Consider the following 15892-nt stretch of genomic DNA (forward strand, 5'->3'; position numbering starts at 1 on the left):
TAAAAAGTAGGAATACTTATGTTCTCAGATTTCTTGATTTGGAAAGAGAAATTCCTCAGACAACTTGTTTCAAGAAATAACTCAATATGTAAATAAAGCTAAGATATTCAATTTCATTCATGAGTGGACTCATAAATCTTTTATGAATGATGTGTCTGTATACTGTACCAAAACTTGATCGCTCTTACAGTTTGTTATTAAACAAAGCCCTTAGGAAATAATAGTTTATAACTTTACATTGTATTTGTGAAGTTATATATAAAACACATATTTTATACTGTAATGGGTAGACCCTGGATAGATGCTAGACACCCACCAAAGCCTCTCTCTCATTGTTCTCCCCAGTTGGACAAGGAATAGAAAATACAAGAAATGTTTCATGAGTTGAGATAAGGACAGAGAAAGATCACTCACCAAATATCACCATAGAGAGAACAGAAAATTAGAGATTTTAATTGAATTCATTACTAACAAAGTCAGAGTAGGATAATGAGAACTAAAAACAGACCTTACAAACAGTTTCATCTCACCTTCCCAGCTCTACCGCCTCCCCCAGCAGTGCCAGGAGAGAGGGAATGGGGGTTATGGTCAGTTCTTCACATGCTGTTTCTCCTGCTTTTTATGGAGAGGACTCTTTCACCCACTCCAGCATGGGGTCACTCTCACAAGAGGCAGTTCTCCATAAATTTCTTCAGTGTGAGTCCATTTCATGAGCTACAGTTCACCCCAAACTACTGCAATGTGGATCATTCTTCCATGGGGTGCTGTCACAGAATTCCCAGAATTAACAAGATGAAAAAGAGATATCAAGTCCAATTTATGACCTAACAAGCCTTCAAGGACAGGATGCTTCAATATGTGTGCCTCACAGGGTCACAAGTCCTACCAGGAAACCTGCTCCAGCATAATCTCCTCTCTCCATGGATTTACAGGACCCTACCAGGAGCCTGCTCTAGCACAAGCCTTCCATGGGGCCACAGACTCTTCCAGGCATCCACCTGCTCCAGCATGAGCTCCTCCACGGGCTGTGGGTGGATCTCTGCATCCCCCGTGGATCCCCAGGGGCTGCAGGGCACAGCTGCTTCACCATGGGCTGCATCAGGGGCTGCAGGGGAATATCAGATCCAGTGCCTGGGGCACCTCCTGCCCCTTCTCCTCCATCACTTCTGCTTAGTGTCTGCAAATGTGGTCCTCTCACATATTCTCACTCTGCTCTTCTCTAGCTGCCATTACAACTGCACAATAACTTTCTTTCTCCTTCTTCTCCTTCTTCTCCTTCTTCTTCTTCTTCATCTTCTTCATCTTCTTCATCTTCTTCTTCATCTTCTTCTTCATCTTTGTTGAGGGTTAGGTGGGAATTTTTACCCATTATGTGCTGGGAAGCCTAACTACCGGTACTTAAGGGTGCTCACGAAGGACAAAGAGTAGCCGGGCCCAGGGTGGCGGGGAAGGGGGCAGAAAAGGAGGGTGGGGACAGTTTTTGGCTGGCTTTTTTTTTTTTTTCCCTCGGCTTCGGGGAAGAAGGACGTTCGTGCGCTGGGTCGCGGAGCTGCTGCCTCTCCTTCTCCCCTCTTTGGTTGGTGGCCTCGCACCCCCTGTCCTGCCAGGCATCGCCGTGGAGCTGCTGATACACCTCATCCACCAGCCCAGGATCACAGCTCGTCCCTGCTGTTCCAGCTGACTGTTTCCTCGGAGCCCTGCAGGAGCACCAGGACTGACTGCCCGAGGGGTTTGTGAAAACCAAGCCTCTCCTCCATCCCGTCTCAGCCGAGAAAGCTGTCCCGGGGTCCCTGGTTCTGTTTTCTTGTTATTGCTGTAGTTATTGTTTGTTTGTTTACCTGGTTATACTAGTAAAGAACTGTTATTCCTATCCCCAGATCGCTGCCTGAAAACCCTTTGATTTCAAAATTATAATAATTCGGAGGGAGGGGGTCTACATTCTTTCATCCCGAGGGAGGCTCCTGCTCTCCCTAGCAGACACCTGTCTTCTAGAACCAAGACAGATTTTGGCGCCCAACGTGGGGCACTGAGAGAAAAAGGGCAAAAAAGGAATAACAGTTCTTAAATAACCTAACTTTTGTGTGCTGGATTTAGAAACCTTGTTAGGTAGAACCATGTTGTTTAGCTTACCCAGGTTCGTGGGCCATGTGGTCACAGCTATATTTCTCCCATTTGCTGCACCTTACCTAAATATGGGTCCTATAACTAAGGCTACTGTGGCTATTATCCAGCTTGTTTTGTGGGTTGATAAGGTGAGGAATTCATGGATGTTTAACGTCCTCTGGACGGCGGGCTCATGGATTCAGAGCTGTCACACACTAACTGGATGGTTTTCAGGTTACTTTAATAATGGTACCTACTGGGAGAAAAAGACAGCTGGGGAAATTTTCTCCCAACCTTTCACCCAGTTCCTTGGGCCTACCCCGCCAGTTTTCAAAGGGCTAAAATCTTCTCTGGATGCTAATGACATCATACAGTGGCTGGTGTTGCTGATAGGCCTGTTCTACCTAGCCTTCAGAGACAAAGGGAAAGAGACCGGAGGTGCTGCCCCAGAGCCTGCCCCTGCCCCAGAGACAGGGAGTGGTGCTCCAGAGCCTGCCCCTGCCCCAGAGACTAGGGGTGCTGCTCCAGAGCCTGCCCCTGCCCCAGAGACAGGGAGTGCTGCCCCAGAGCCTGCCCCTGCCCCAGGGAGTGCTGCTCCAGAGCCTGCCCCTGCCCCAGGGAGTGCTGCTCCAGAGCCTGCCCCTGCCCCACAGCCCACCTCAGAAATGAACCACCCAGGGTGGGTGGGGGTGCTGGTGAAGGAGATACGTGAGATGGGCCAGATGCTAAAGGAGTGCATTTACTCAGCTGCTGGGAAACCCTTCCCCTGCCCCAAAGAGGGAGAGTCTGATGGTGCAGCAGTGGAACCCACAGATGTTACAACCATCCAGGTTCCAGCTGAACCACAAGGGCAGTCACAGCCAGCAGCTGTTGCCCCTGTGGAAACAAGGAAGTCTAAGATGAAATCACAGCACCCTGCTGATAAGGATAAGAAAGGAGGGTCCTCACAACCCACAGGGGAGCCAGAAATTGAAATCATTACTGAGTCTCTGACATATGACAGTCTCCGTAAGTTACAAAAAGACATTGTGAGGCGAGGGCGTGAGCCTTATACCACCTGGTTACTTCGGGTCTGGGACCTTATGGGTACAGGCGTGCAGCTGGATGGTGGTGAAGCGAGGAATGTGGGACCCTTGACGCAGGACTCAGGTGTGAATCAGATATTCGTCAGGGAGCAAGGGCCCCTTTCCCTCTGGGAGCGGCTTTTGATGAGTGTAAGAGAAAGGTTTGTCCATAGAGAGAGAATGGAGGAGCACTATCATAGAAGGGAATGGAAAACCATTGAGGAAGGGATCCAACAGCTGAGAGAAGTGGCAATATTAGAGGTCCTTTTTGGAAGGGGTGGACAGCATGATAATGACCCCGACAAAGTCAGGTGCACTGGGCAGATGTTGTGGAGTCTGGCAAATCTAGGGCCACGTGACTACACCACCTATATTGCAACGATTAATGCCGATAACGGCCGAGAGACGGTGGGTTCTGTTGCCACCAGGCTTAGAAATTATGACAGTATGGTCCATGGCCCACATCAGGCTAAGATTTCTGCTGTGATTAAGGAACTCAAAGAGGAGATGAGGGAAATGAGGGAAGAGATGAGGAAGAGCAGTTCCCATATGGCACCAGTGCGGGTCACAAGCCCAAAACTCCAAGCCCCACGTCCCCCAGCTAGAGAGAGAGGGTACACCTCACGAACTGAGCTGTGGTTCTTTCTACGTGACCATGGGGAAGACATGGGAAAGTGGGATGGGAAACCCACTTCTGCCCTGGCAGCACGAGTGCGTCAACTCAGGCAGGGAACCAGTAACCAGAAAGGTTCCACTAAAGTGAAGGTAGCCTCAGCCTCCCGTGACGAAACTGCCAGATATTACAGAAAAGAGGATGATCCCCTTGAAGGAACCTCTAGCATGTATGCCCAGGGAGGAGAGGATGACCAGTGCTAGAGGGGCCCTGCCTCTAGCCAGGAAGAGGCACGGGAAAACCGGGTCTTTTGGACGGTGTGGATCCGATGGCCTGGCACATCAGAGCCACAAAAATACGAAGCTTTAGTTGATACTGGTGCACAGTGTACCCTAATGCCATCAGGACATGTGGGGGCAGAACCTGTTTCCATTGCTGGGGTGACGGGGGGATCGCAGCAGTTGACTCTGTTGGAAGCTGAGGTGAGCCTGACTGGGAAGGAGTGGCAGAAACATCCCATTGTGACTGGCCCAGAGGCCCCGTGTATTCTGGGCATGGACTTCCTTCGAAATGGCTATTACAAAGACCCAAAGGGACTCAGGTGGGCTTTTGGAATAGCTGCTGTGGAGGCAGAGGACATTAAGCAATTGAACACCTTGCCTGGACTATCAGAGAACCCATCTGCAGTAGGACTCCTGAAGGTGGAAGAACAGCGAGTGCCAATTGCCACCTCAACGGTGCACCGCCGACAGTATAGGACAAATCGAGATGCTGTGATCCCCATCCACAAGATGATCCGAGAACTGGAGAGCCAAGGGGTGGTCAGCAAAACCCACTCACCCTTCAACAGCCCCATCTGGCCTGTGCGCAAGTCTGACAGAGAATGGAGATTGACTGTGGACTATCGTGCATTGAATGAAGTGACTCCACCGCTGAGCGCTGCCGTGCCGGACATGCTGGAGCTCCAGTACGAGCTGGAGTCCAAAGCAGCGAAGTGGTACGCCACTATTGACATTGCTAATGCATTTTTCTCCATTCCCCTGGCAGCAGAATGCAGGCCTCAGTTTGCCTTCACGTGGAGGGGAGTGCAGTACACCTGGAACCGACTGCCCCAGGGGTGGAAGCACAGCCCCACCATCTGCCATGGACTGATCCAGGCTGCCCTGGAAAAGGGTGAGGCTCCAGAACATCTGCAGTACATTGATGACATCATTGTGTGGGGGAACACAGCAGTGGAAGTATTTGAGAAAGGAGAAAAGATCATCCAGATTCTGCTAGAAGCCGGCTTTGCCATCAAGAAGAACAAAGTCAAAGGACCTGCTCGAGAGATCCAGTTCCTGGGAGTAAAGTGGCAAGATGGGCGGCGTCAGATTCCCACTGAGGTCGTCAATAAGATCACTGCAATGTCTCCACCAGCCAACAAGAAAGAAACACAAGCTTTCCTAGGTGCCATAGGTTTTTGGAGGATGCACATTCCTGAGTACAGCCAGATCGTGAGCCCTCTCTACCTGGTTACCCGAAAAAAGAATGATTTCCACTGGGGCCCTGAACAGCAGCAAGCCTTTGCTCAGATCAAACAGGAGATTGCTCATGCAGTAGCCCTTGGCCCAGTCAGGACAGGACCAGATGTGAAGAACGTGCTCTACTCTGCAGCCGGGAACAATGGTTTGTCCTGGAGCCTTTGGCAGAAAGTGCCTGGGGAGACTCGAGGCCGACCACTGGGATTCTGGAGCCGAAGCTACAGAGGGTCCGAAGCCAACTACACTCCCACAGAGAAGGAAATCTTAGCTGCCTATGAAGGAGTCCAAGCCGCCTCAGAAGTGATTGGCACAGAAGCACAACTCCTCCTGGCACCCCGACTGCCAGTGCTGGGGTGGATGTTCAAAGGAAAAGTTCCTGTTACTCACCACGCCACCGACGCTACATGGAGCAAGTGGATCGCCCTCATCACGCAGCGCGCCCGTATTGGAAACCCAAATCGCCCTGGGATTTTGGAGATAATTACAAACTGGCCTGAAGGTGAAAACTTTGGTCTCACTGATGAAGAGGAGCAGGAACAAGTGACACGGGCTGAAGAAGCTCCACCGTATAACCAGCTGCCAGCAGAAGAAACACGCTACGCTCTGTTCACTGATGGTTCCTGTCGCATCGTAGGGATGAACCGGAAGTGGAAAGCAGCCGTATGGAGCCCCACACGACAGGTCGCAGAGGCCACTGAAGGAGAAGGTGGATCAAGCCAACTTGCTGAACTCAAAGCTGTTCAACTGGCCCTGGACATTGCTGAAAGAGAGAGGTGGCCAAAGCTCTACCTCTACACAGATTCATGGATGGTAGCCAATGCTCTGTGGGGATGGTTGGAAAGGTGGAAAAAGGCCAACTGGCAACGCAGAGGAAAGCCAATCTGGGCTGCTGATGAGTGGAAAGACATCGCCACCAGGGTAGAGAAACTGTCTGTGAGGGTCCGTCATGTAGATGCCCATGTCCCCAAGAGTAGGGCTAATGAAGAGCACCGAAACAATGAGCAGGTGGATCAGGCTGCAAAGATAGAGGTGTCAAAGACAGACTTAGATTGGCAACACAAGGGAGAGTTGTTCCTAGCTCGATGGGCCCATGATGCCTCAGGTCATCAGGGTAGAGATGCCACCTATAAGTGGGCACGAGACCGAGGGGTGGATCTAACCATGGACAGTATTTCTCAGGTTATCCATGACTGTGAGACGTGTGCCACGATCAAGCAGGCCAAGCGGTTGAAGCCCCTCTGGTACGGTGGGCGGTGGTCCAGATACAAGTATGGAGAGGCCTGGCAGATTGACTACATCACACTGCCCCAAACCCGCCAAGGAAAGCGCTACGTGCTCACCATGGTAGAAGCCACCACTGGATGGCTGGAAACCTACCCTGTGCCTCATGCCACTGCCCGGAACACCATCCTGGGACTTGAAAAGCAGGTCCTTTGGAGGCATGGCACCCCTGAGAGGATTGAGTCAGACAATGGGACTCATTTCAAGAACAGCCTTATAAACAGCTGGGCTAGGGAACATGGCATTGAGTGGGTGTATCATATCCCCTACCATGCACCCGCTGCTGGAAAAGTTGAACGGTGCAATGGCCTGCTTAAAACCAGCTTGAAGGCGCTGGGTGGGGGAACTTTCAAGAACTGGGAGATTAATTTAGCAAAAGCCACATGGTTAGTGAACACCCGAGGTTCCACTAACCGAGCAGGCCCTGCCCAATCTGAGCCCTTTAGAACGACAGATGGAGATAAGGTTCCAGTGGTACACATGAGAGGTATGCTGGGAAAAACTGTTTGGGTTAATTCTGCCTCCAGCAAAGACAATCCAATCCGTGGGGTTGTCTTTGCTCAAGGACCGGGTTGCACTTGGTGGGTGATGCAAAAAGATGGAAAGACCCGGTGCATACCTCAAGGAGACCTGGTTTTAGGGTGAACTACCCATGACACTGTGCTTGTATCTGTATCTGCATGTACATATGTATATAGTTAAAGTAGTATGTGTTAGTGTATAATTTAAAGGTTTAATATTTGATGTAACATTTTGGTATGGGAAAAAATTCGGGGTGGATAGTGTTGAGGGTTAGGTGGGAATTTTTACCCATTATGTGCTGGGAAGCCTAACTACCGGTACTTAAGGGTGCTCACGAAGGACAAAGAGTAGCCGAGCCCAGGGTGGCGGGGAAGGGGGCAGAAAAGGAGGGTGGGGACAGTTTTTGGCTGGCTTTTTTTTTTTTTTCCCTCGGCTTCGGGGAAGAAGGACGTTCGTGCGTTGGGTCGCGGAGCTGCTGCCTCTCCTTCTCCCCTCTTTGGTTGGTGGCCTCGCACCCCCTGTCCTGCCAGGCATCGCCGTGGAGCTGCTGATACACCTCATCCACCAGCCCAGGATCACAGCTCGTCCCTGCTGTTCCAGCTGACTGTTTCCTCGGAGCCCTGCAGGAGCACCAGGACTGACTGCCCGAGGGGTTTGTGAAAACCAAGCCTCTCCTCCATCCCGTCTCAGCCGAGAAAGCTGTCCCGGGGTCCCTGGTTCTGTTTTCTTGTTATTGCTGTAGTTATTGTTTGTTTGTTTACCTGGTTATACTAGTAAAGAACTGTTATTCCTATCCCCAGATCGCTGCCTGAAAACCCTTTGATTTCAAAATTATAATAATTCGGAGGGAGGGGGTCTACATTCTTTCATCGCAAGGGAGGCTCCTGCTCTCCCTAGCAGACACCTGTCTTCTAGAACCAAGACAATCTTCTTCATCTTCATCTTCTTCATCTTCATCTTCTTCATCATCTTCATCATCCTCTTCATCATCATCTTCTTCTTCTTCTTCTTCTTCTTCTTCTTCTTCTTCTTCTTCTTCTTCTTCTTCTTCTTCTTCTTCTTCTTCTTCTTCTTCTTCTTCTTCTTCTTCTTCGTCTTCTTCTTCTTCGTCTTCTTCTTCTTCTTCTTCTGCTATCATACTGCCATTTCTACTTAGCCCAGCCTTGGCCAGGGGCACATCTGTCTTGGAGCTCCCAGGGATTGGCTCTGCCAGAATTAGAAGAAGCTTTCAGTAGCTTCTCACAGGAGCCACCTCTGTTTGCTTTTGACTTCAGCAGCAGAATTAGGGTGGAGGTTATGTGTGAAGTTCTGTGAATAAATAAAACTTCGGCTATATCCCTTCATTTCTTCCTTGATTTTTGTTTCAAATACAGTTTATGGCAAATCTTAACCCATCCTAAGTTTCTACTTCATCAGTGGAGGGTTCAATACCAAACTCATATAATTCAAAATGCTTAGTGCTTATTTTCCAGCCTGACATAGAAACTCAGTCTCTAGTTGAATGCTTACACTGCTTTGGCAACCAGGATCTCAGTGAATGTGACGTTGAGAGGCTCATTGTATCACAGACAGCTACTACAAATATAATAGGCAGTTGATAAACAAGCCTTTTTGGACATGTTCTATAATTCTATGAAGAGCAACTAAGTACCTGAGTGTAGCAGTTTTCTACTGCTTACACATGGAAATCATCTTGCTCTTGTTCTCATAGGCACCCAGGCACAGGGCAGGGATTTCCTCCAGTGAGCAGTGGGCTGATTAAAAGAGGGGTTTAGGGAGTGCAGAGAACAGGGGCATGGCATGGCTCTGAGGGCATGGCATGGCAGTTAACACAGCAGCTCGAGCAGGCAGGGTTGCAGGTTTCCTCCTGCAATTGGGGGCCTCAGATTGCTGTTCTGTTGGTTGGCTGGTTTTTGGTTTTTATTTTTTTGTTTGTTTTGGGTTTGTTGTTGTTGTTGTTGCTGTTTTGGGGTTTTATGGGGTTGTTTGTTTGTTTGTTTGTTCTGTGTTTTGTTTTGTGTTATTTTTTTTTTTTTTGTTAGTAGTGGTTTTTACACAATCAAAACTGCAGTTAGTAAAAATGTATGTATCCATGTAGAAACCTCCAAAAAGAATGTGTCTGTCCAGATACCAGGGGGCACTGCAGAAGAAGCCTGCCTGTGGTGTGAACAGGTGAATTATCTCCTTTCACTGCTGGGCAAGATAAGGGAGGGAGTTGAAAGACTGAGGAATATTAGAGAAAGTGAAAGGGAGGTGGATTGGTGGAGTTCCACCCTTCCACCCTTGAGGGAGGCCCACCTGAAGCCAGAGGACTCCCATGCCTCCCACTTGCACTAGGAGGACACCTGCTCAGTGATGGGGAGTGGAAATAGATCTCTACTTGGGGAGGTAATAATAAAAATTCCTCCTGATCCCTATCACCTACCCAGGTGCCACTTCAGAGAAAGTATAAGGCCCTGGATCTAGAGGGTGAGTCAGAGGACACAGAAGAAAACGATCTGCCCGGTGAGTTGGGCATCTGTTGGATGGGTCACCACCTCTAATGCTAAAAAGAAAGGAAGGGTAGTTGTAGTGGGTGTCTCCCTTCTGAGGGGAACAGAAGGCCCCATATGTTGACAGGACCCATCCCACAGGGAGGGCTGCTGACTCCGTGGGACACGGGTATAGAATATCACTGAGAGACTCCCTGGACTGATTCATCCCTTGGATAATTACCCACTGCTGATACTCTGGGTTGGCAGTGATGAGATTGAAAAGAGGAGTGAGTGTCAGGGCAAAAAAAAAAGGGACTTTAGGGCATTGGGTCAAGTGGTTGATAGAGCATGAGCACAGGTAGTATTCTGCTCAGTCCCTTTGGTGGCTGAGAAAAACAACAAAAGGAATAGGAGAGCCCGCATTATCAATAAGTGGCTCAAGGGTTGGTGTCATCAGCTGAATTTTGGGTTCTTTGATCATGGGGCAACTTTTTCAGCACCTGGCCTGGGGGAACTGGATAGTCTCCATCTCTCTGTTAGGGGTAGAAGGATTTTAGCTCATTAATTGGCAGAACTCATTGAGAGGGCTTTAAACTATGTTTGGAGGGGGAAGCAGGTGAAACTGGGCTGTCTGGAAGCAGGCCAAGGGTGGTAAGCCAGAATCAAGGGTGAAATCAGTAGCCCAGCTGATGTGCATGTACACCAATGCACTCAGCGTGAGTGATAAACAAGATGAGCTGGAGGCCATGGTACAACAGCAAAGCTGTGATGTAGTCACCATCACAGAAATGTGGTGGGATGACTCACATAGCTGGAGCACTGCACTGAATGCCTACAAGTTCTTCAGAAGAGACAGAAAAAGCAAAAAAGGAGGAGGGGTGGCCCTTTATATTAGGGCTATTGATGTCATAGGTATTGGAACTAATGACAATGAAGTTAAATGCGTATGGGTAAGAATTAAGGGCAAGGACAAGAAGGCTGACATCCTACTGAGAGTCTATTGCCCTTCCAACCAGCAGGAAGAGGTGGACAACTTATTCTGGAGAATATATCAGGTCACCAGCCCTTGTCCTTGTAGGGGATTTTAACCTACAAGACATCTGCTGGGAACTTAATACAGCAGAAAAGAGGGAGTTCAGGAAGCTTTTAGAGTGTCTAGAGGGCAGAATTTTGTCTCAGTTGGTGGGTGAGCCCACCAGGGAAGGGACTATGTTAGACCTGTTTAGAAATAGAGATGGTTTGATGGGAGATGTGGTGGTTGGAGGCTGCTTGGGCACAGTGATCATGAAATTATAGAGTTCTTGATAGTTGGTGAAATCAGGAGGAACATCCATAAGACTTTTACATAAGACTTTTGGGAGGGAAGACTTTGGCCTGTTAAGGAGACTTACTCAAAGAGTTCCTTGGGAATCAGCCCTTAAAAACAAAGGAGTGCAGGAAAGTTGGGCGTGCTTCAAAACAGAGATCTTGAGGGCACAGGAACAGATTGTCCCTGGGTGCTGAAAGATGAGTTGATGAGGCAAATGTCCAGCCTGGATAGGCAATGAGGTTTCAGAGGAACTTAGGAATAAAAACCAGATGTATCATCTTTGGAAGGAGGCACAGATCTCTGTAAGAGATGTTCTGCAGATTCACTCATCTGTCTCACAACTGTCTCAAGGACAGAGACTGAGACCCTGAATATCACAAGAGACTTGGTTTAGGGGTTCAGGCCTAGCTGAGGTGGATGTTTGCTAAGTGATTGTTTGCGGGTGGTTGCATGGTACACTGCTCTTGTTCCTGCTGGTGAGCAGAGGCTTGTGCATGGTAACCTGCGCAACGGGTTTTCCACGACACATTGCCCTTGTTCCTGCTGGTGAGCAAGATGTGGTTTGCTCTGTACCCTACACCTGCCCCCAGCATAATGGAATTCATCACAGTGATCATCAGTCTCCTCTGGTTTTGGCCCTGTGCCACTCGCTTTGCAAAAGACTATAAAATCACACCCCAAATTTACCTTCCTTTGAGATCTCCCCAATGGACAGAAGACTCTGCGTCATTGGACGGCTGAGTAGACTTTGATGTTGGTAGCTATATTCCCCTTACTCTCTCTTCCTTATGCTTTGCTTTCTCCTCTTTTCTCTCTATTGCATATTAGTGCTGATGAGCACCCAATAAAGTGTGTTTTGCTATTTAAGTCCTTGGTTTGCTGGTAATCTTTTGTACGCTAATACCGACTAAAAGAACCACATCAAGAACCCCACCTTGCGGATCGTGACAATCTCTCAGCAAGTATTTAAGGGGGTAAGGCATGTAGGAAAATAATTAGGGAGACCAAAGCTCAGTTTTAACTTAATTTGGCAACTTCTGTAAAGGACAATAAAAAAATGTTCTTACAAATATATTAATGGTAAAAAGAAGGGTAAAACCAACCTTTGATCTCTCTCTGCTGGATGTGGGAGGCAACTTAGAAACTGCAGATAAGGAGAAGGCAAAAGTCCTTAACACCTTCTTTGCTTCAGTCTTTAGTGGGAAGATGGTTTGTCCTCAGGACAACTGTCCTCTTGGGTTGGATGGTGTCAGGGAACAGAATGGTCCCACTGCTATCCAGGAGGAGGCAGTCAGAGAACTGCTGAACCACTTGGATGTTCATAAATCCCTGGCACCAGATGGGATCCATCCCAGGGTGATGAGGGAGATGTCAGATGAGTTTGTGAAGCTGCTCTCCATCATTTACCAACAGTCCTGCCTCACTGGGGAGGTTCCAGATGACTGGAAGCTGTCCAATGTGACACTCATTCACAAAAAGGGTAGGAAGGAGGATCCTGGTAATTACAGGCCAGTCAGCCTGACCTCAGTACCCAGTAAGGTAATGGAGCAGTTTATACTGAGTGCCATCACACAACATTTACAGGGTGGCCAGGGTATCAGACCCAGCCAGCATGGGTTTAGGAGGGGTAGGTTGTGTTTGACCAACCTGGTCTCCTTTTATAACCAGGTGACCCTGGTGGATGCAGGAAAGGCTGTGGATGTGTCTATTTGGACTTCAGCAAGGCCTTTGACACTGTCTCCCACAGCACACTCCTGGAAAAGCTGGCAGCCCACGGCTTGGACAGGAGCACTCTGTGCTGGGTTAGGAACTGGCTGGATGACTGGGCCCAGAGAGTGGTGGTGAATGGTGCTGCATCCAGCTGGGGGCTGGGCACCAGTGGTGTCCCTCAGGGGTCTGTGCTGGGGCCAGTTCTGGTCAATGTTTTTATTGATGACATGGATGAGGGTAGTGAGTCTTTCGTTAGTAAATTTGCAGATGACACCAAGCTGGGAGCGTGTGTTGGTCTGGTGGAAGGTAGGAGGGTTCTGCAGAGAGACCTGGAATGGTTGGATGGATTGGAAGAGTCCAATAGGATGGAGTTTAGTTACTCCAAGTGCTGGGTCCTGCATTTCAGCCACAATAACCCCCTTCAATGTAGCCTCGGGATGATGTGGCTGGACAGTGCCCAGGCAGAAAGGGACCTGGGGGTGCTGGTGGCAGCCAGCTGGACATGAGCCAGCAGTGTGCCCTGGTGGCCAAGAAGGCAAATGGCCCCTAGCCTGGATCAGGAATAGTGTGGCCAGCAGGGGCAGGGAGGTCATTCTCCCCCTGTGCTGGGCACTGGTGAGGCCACACCTGGAGTGCTGTGTCCAGTTCTGGGCCTTCAGTTCAGGAAGGACATTGAGACACTTGAGCATGTCCAGAGGAGGCTGGTGAGGGGCTTGGAACACAAACCCTGTGAGGAACGACTGAGGGAGCTGGGGTTGTTTAGCCTGGAGAAAAGGAGACTCAGAGGGACCTTATCACTCTCTACAACTTCCTGAAGGGTGGTTGTGGGCAGATGGGGGTTGGTCTCTTTCTCTGGGCAACAACAGACAGGAGGAGAGGACACAGTCTCTAGCTGTGCCAAGGGTTGGATATTAAGAAAAAGATTTTCATAGAAAGGGTGGTAAAGTATTGGAATGGTCTGCCTGGGGAGGTGATGGAGTCACCATCTCTGTATGTGTTTAGAAAAAGACTGGTTGTGCCACTCAGTGTCATGGTTTTGTTGAGGTATTAGGGCTGGGTTGGACTCGATCTTGAAGGTCTCTTCCAACCTTGTGATTCTGTGATTCTGTGATTCTGTGATTCTGTGATTCTGTGATTCTCTGATGTGCTCTCCCAATTATTTATTGCCTTTGGAAAGCAAGTCTACAGTCCACATGTTCACACACTGTTCCATATAAAAATGAACTTAAACTGTGGTCTGTTTTCTAAAGGAGTACCTGTTTAGTGTGTGATTTCTACATGCTCCTAGAAGCAGAAATGAGAAAGCATAAAACAAGATGCAAACTTTATGTATTTTCCAACAATGAAGATTAAAGTGTCAAGAGTCTATTTGCACTGTTATTTCCAGGTTCCTTTCAGAGCATCTTTGCAGAAGTTATTTCTGTAGATAATGCTTCTAATGGAAATTACAGTGGTATTTTGCCTTTTTCCCTGTAAATCCATTTGATAGTGGTTAAATTGGATTTTGAGGACAAAACACTAATACGAGAAAAATGTTGAATTTAGCAGTCTGTCAAAGTCCCTTCACACCTTAGTCAGCTGCACTGGGCTTTTGATCAGGTTCACAACCTGTCAGACAAATAATTATGTGCAAATACTGTTAACTGGGAATAATTCTAACTATAGAACTTATAATTGGTAGTGACAGCTACAGTAAGTTATGACCCCTATTCTAATATATTCCAACAATATAATAATACCTATGGGGGTAACTGACCACGTATTGAAGGATAATTATGATCCTTCACATTCATTTGACACAAGACATTCACAGTCTTGTGTACCTTCATATTCATTTGGCTTTGTAATTTTCCTTCTGTGTTTGTCTCATACTATTTTTGTATGCATATTTAGCATACTCTGAAGAGCAACAAAAACCACTTTCCATACTGTAATCATAATGTTTAGAAGATCAAACAAAACTTTATAAAGATAAAAAATATAGGACTCACATAAACTCTTCTGAGTGAATAAGGAGGCCCAGGGTATGTTTTCAAGCATATGCTAATCACATCTCATTATAAAATTAATTTAAATTTAAAAACCTATTTGAGAAATTTTATAATCATCCAGATTCTGAAGTCTGTTTAAATCAAGAAACTCTTTCAAATGTATTACTCGCTAAGACTTTATTTTGCTATCACAATCAAATTTTCTTGAAAATAGTAATATTTTCTTCAGAATGACTTCAAAGAAATCTTGGCAGTTACTTTTCTATCTATCTTTAATACTATTGAAACTTTAGGACATTATTGGGATACTTATGTGCTAAAGGTCACTGTAGTTTAATATTCAGGTGACTCAAAGTTTGCAACCACAAAAAATGACACATTTCAATCTTTGCTCTTCTCTTCATTGGGTAGCTACATTATTCTTAAAAAAAAATAGGTAAATATTCATCCCCATCCTCCATTTCCTCCAAGAACTGAGGCTTTTCAACTGGTAGTAGCTGTTTCCGATTTTAAATACCATCCATAATCTCATTTTTCAAACCTCGTTAGTAATTTTTTTAATGAAATTTAGAGAATTCATATTTTTGGAATCATTCTTTCAGAGGCTGCTAGAGAGGGTTTGTGTGTCCATTAGAAAATACAAACATCTTTTTGAAAGGTTTGAATCATATTATTCTATTTTATTTAAGATAGTTCACTGTAAGTTTCCACTGAGATAGTTTTGAATGATGAAAGAACTAGTTTCATTTTGAAATTACTTTTGTTTAAATCATTATGCTGAGAGTTAGCTGAAGGGACCCATAGAGCAAGCTGAGGTTTTTGTCAGAAAGATCCAAGGAGCAGCAGGGGAGAGCAACAAAAAATCTAAAAATGGTAAAGAGTGGCATTGTAATTAAGGTTCAGACTGAGAGTTTTGTTCAGTGCAGTTCTTTGCTCATGTATGAGGTCATGTATATATCTCCACAGCAATTAAACCCTTTTATATGGAGACTCTGCAAAGTTTTGAAAAATGGAAGAAATATGAACATTTTTAACTTGGATATCAGAAGAGAAATACTAGACAATTCAGGAATTATGTATAAATTCTAGTCTACATTTTGATTATGTTAGGAAAAGAAAGGAAAAAACTAAAATAACCTAGACACTAGATAATGAGGCTGGTCCTTTAGAAAGTAATAGTGGGTTTATTTTAACATTTCTTAATAATAAATTCATTATTATTTTGTAGTAATTCTGTGGTAGATCTATCTTCTAAAGATTTGAGAGTGATTTCTGTCTTTTTAATATTCTAAACAGATCTAAGAG

Source organism: Poecile atricapillus, chromosome Z (genome assembly GCF_030490865.1).
Source record: "Poecile atricapillus isolate bPoeAtr1 chromosome Z, bPoeAtr1.hap1, whole genome shotgun sequence".
NCBI lineage: Eukaryota > Metazoa > Chordata > Aves > Passeriformes > Paridae > Poecile > Poecile atricapillus.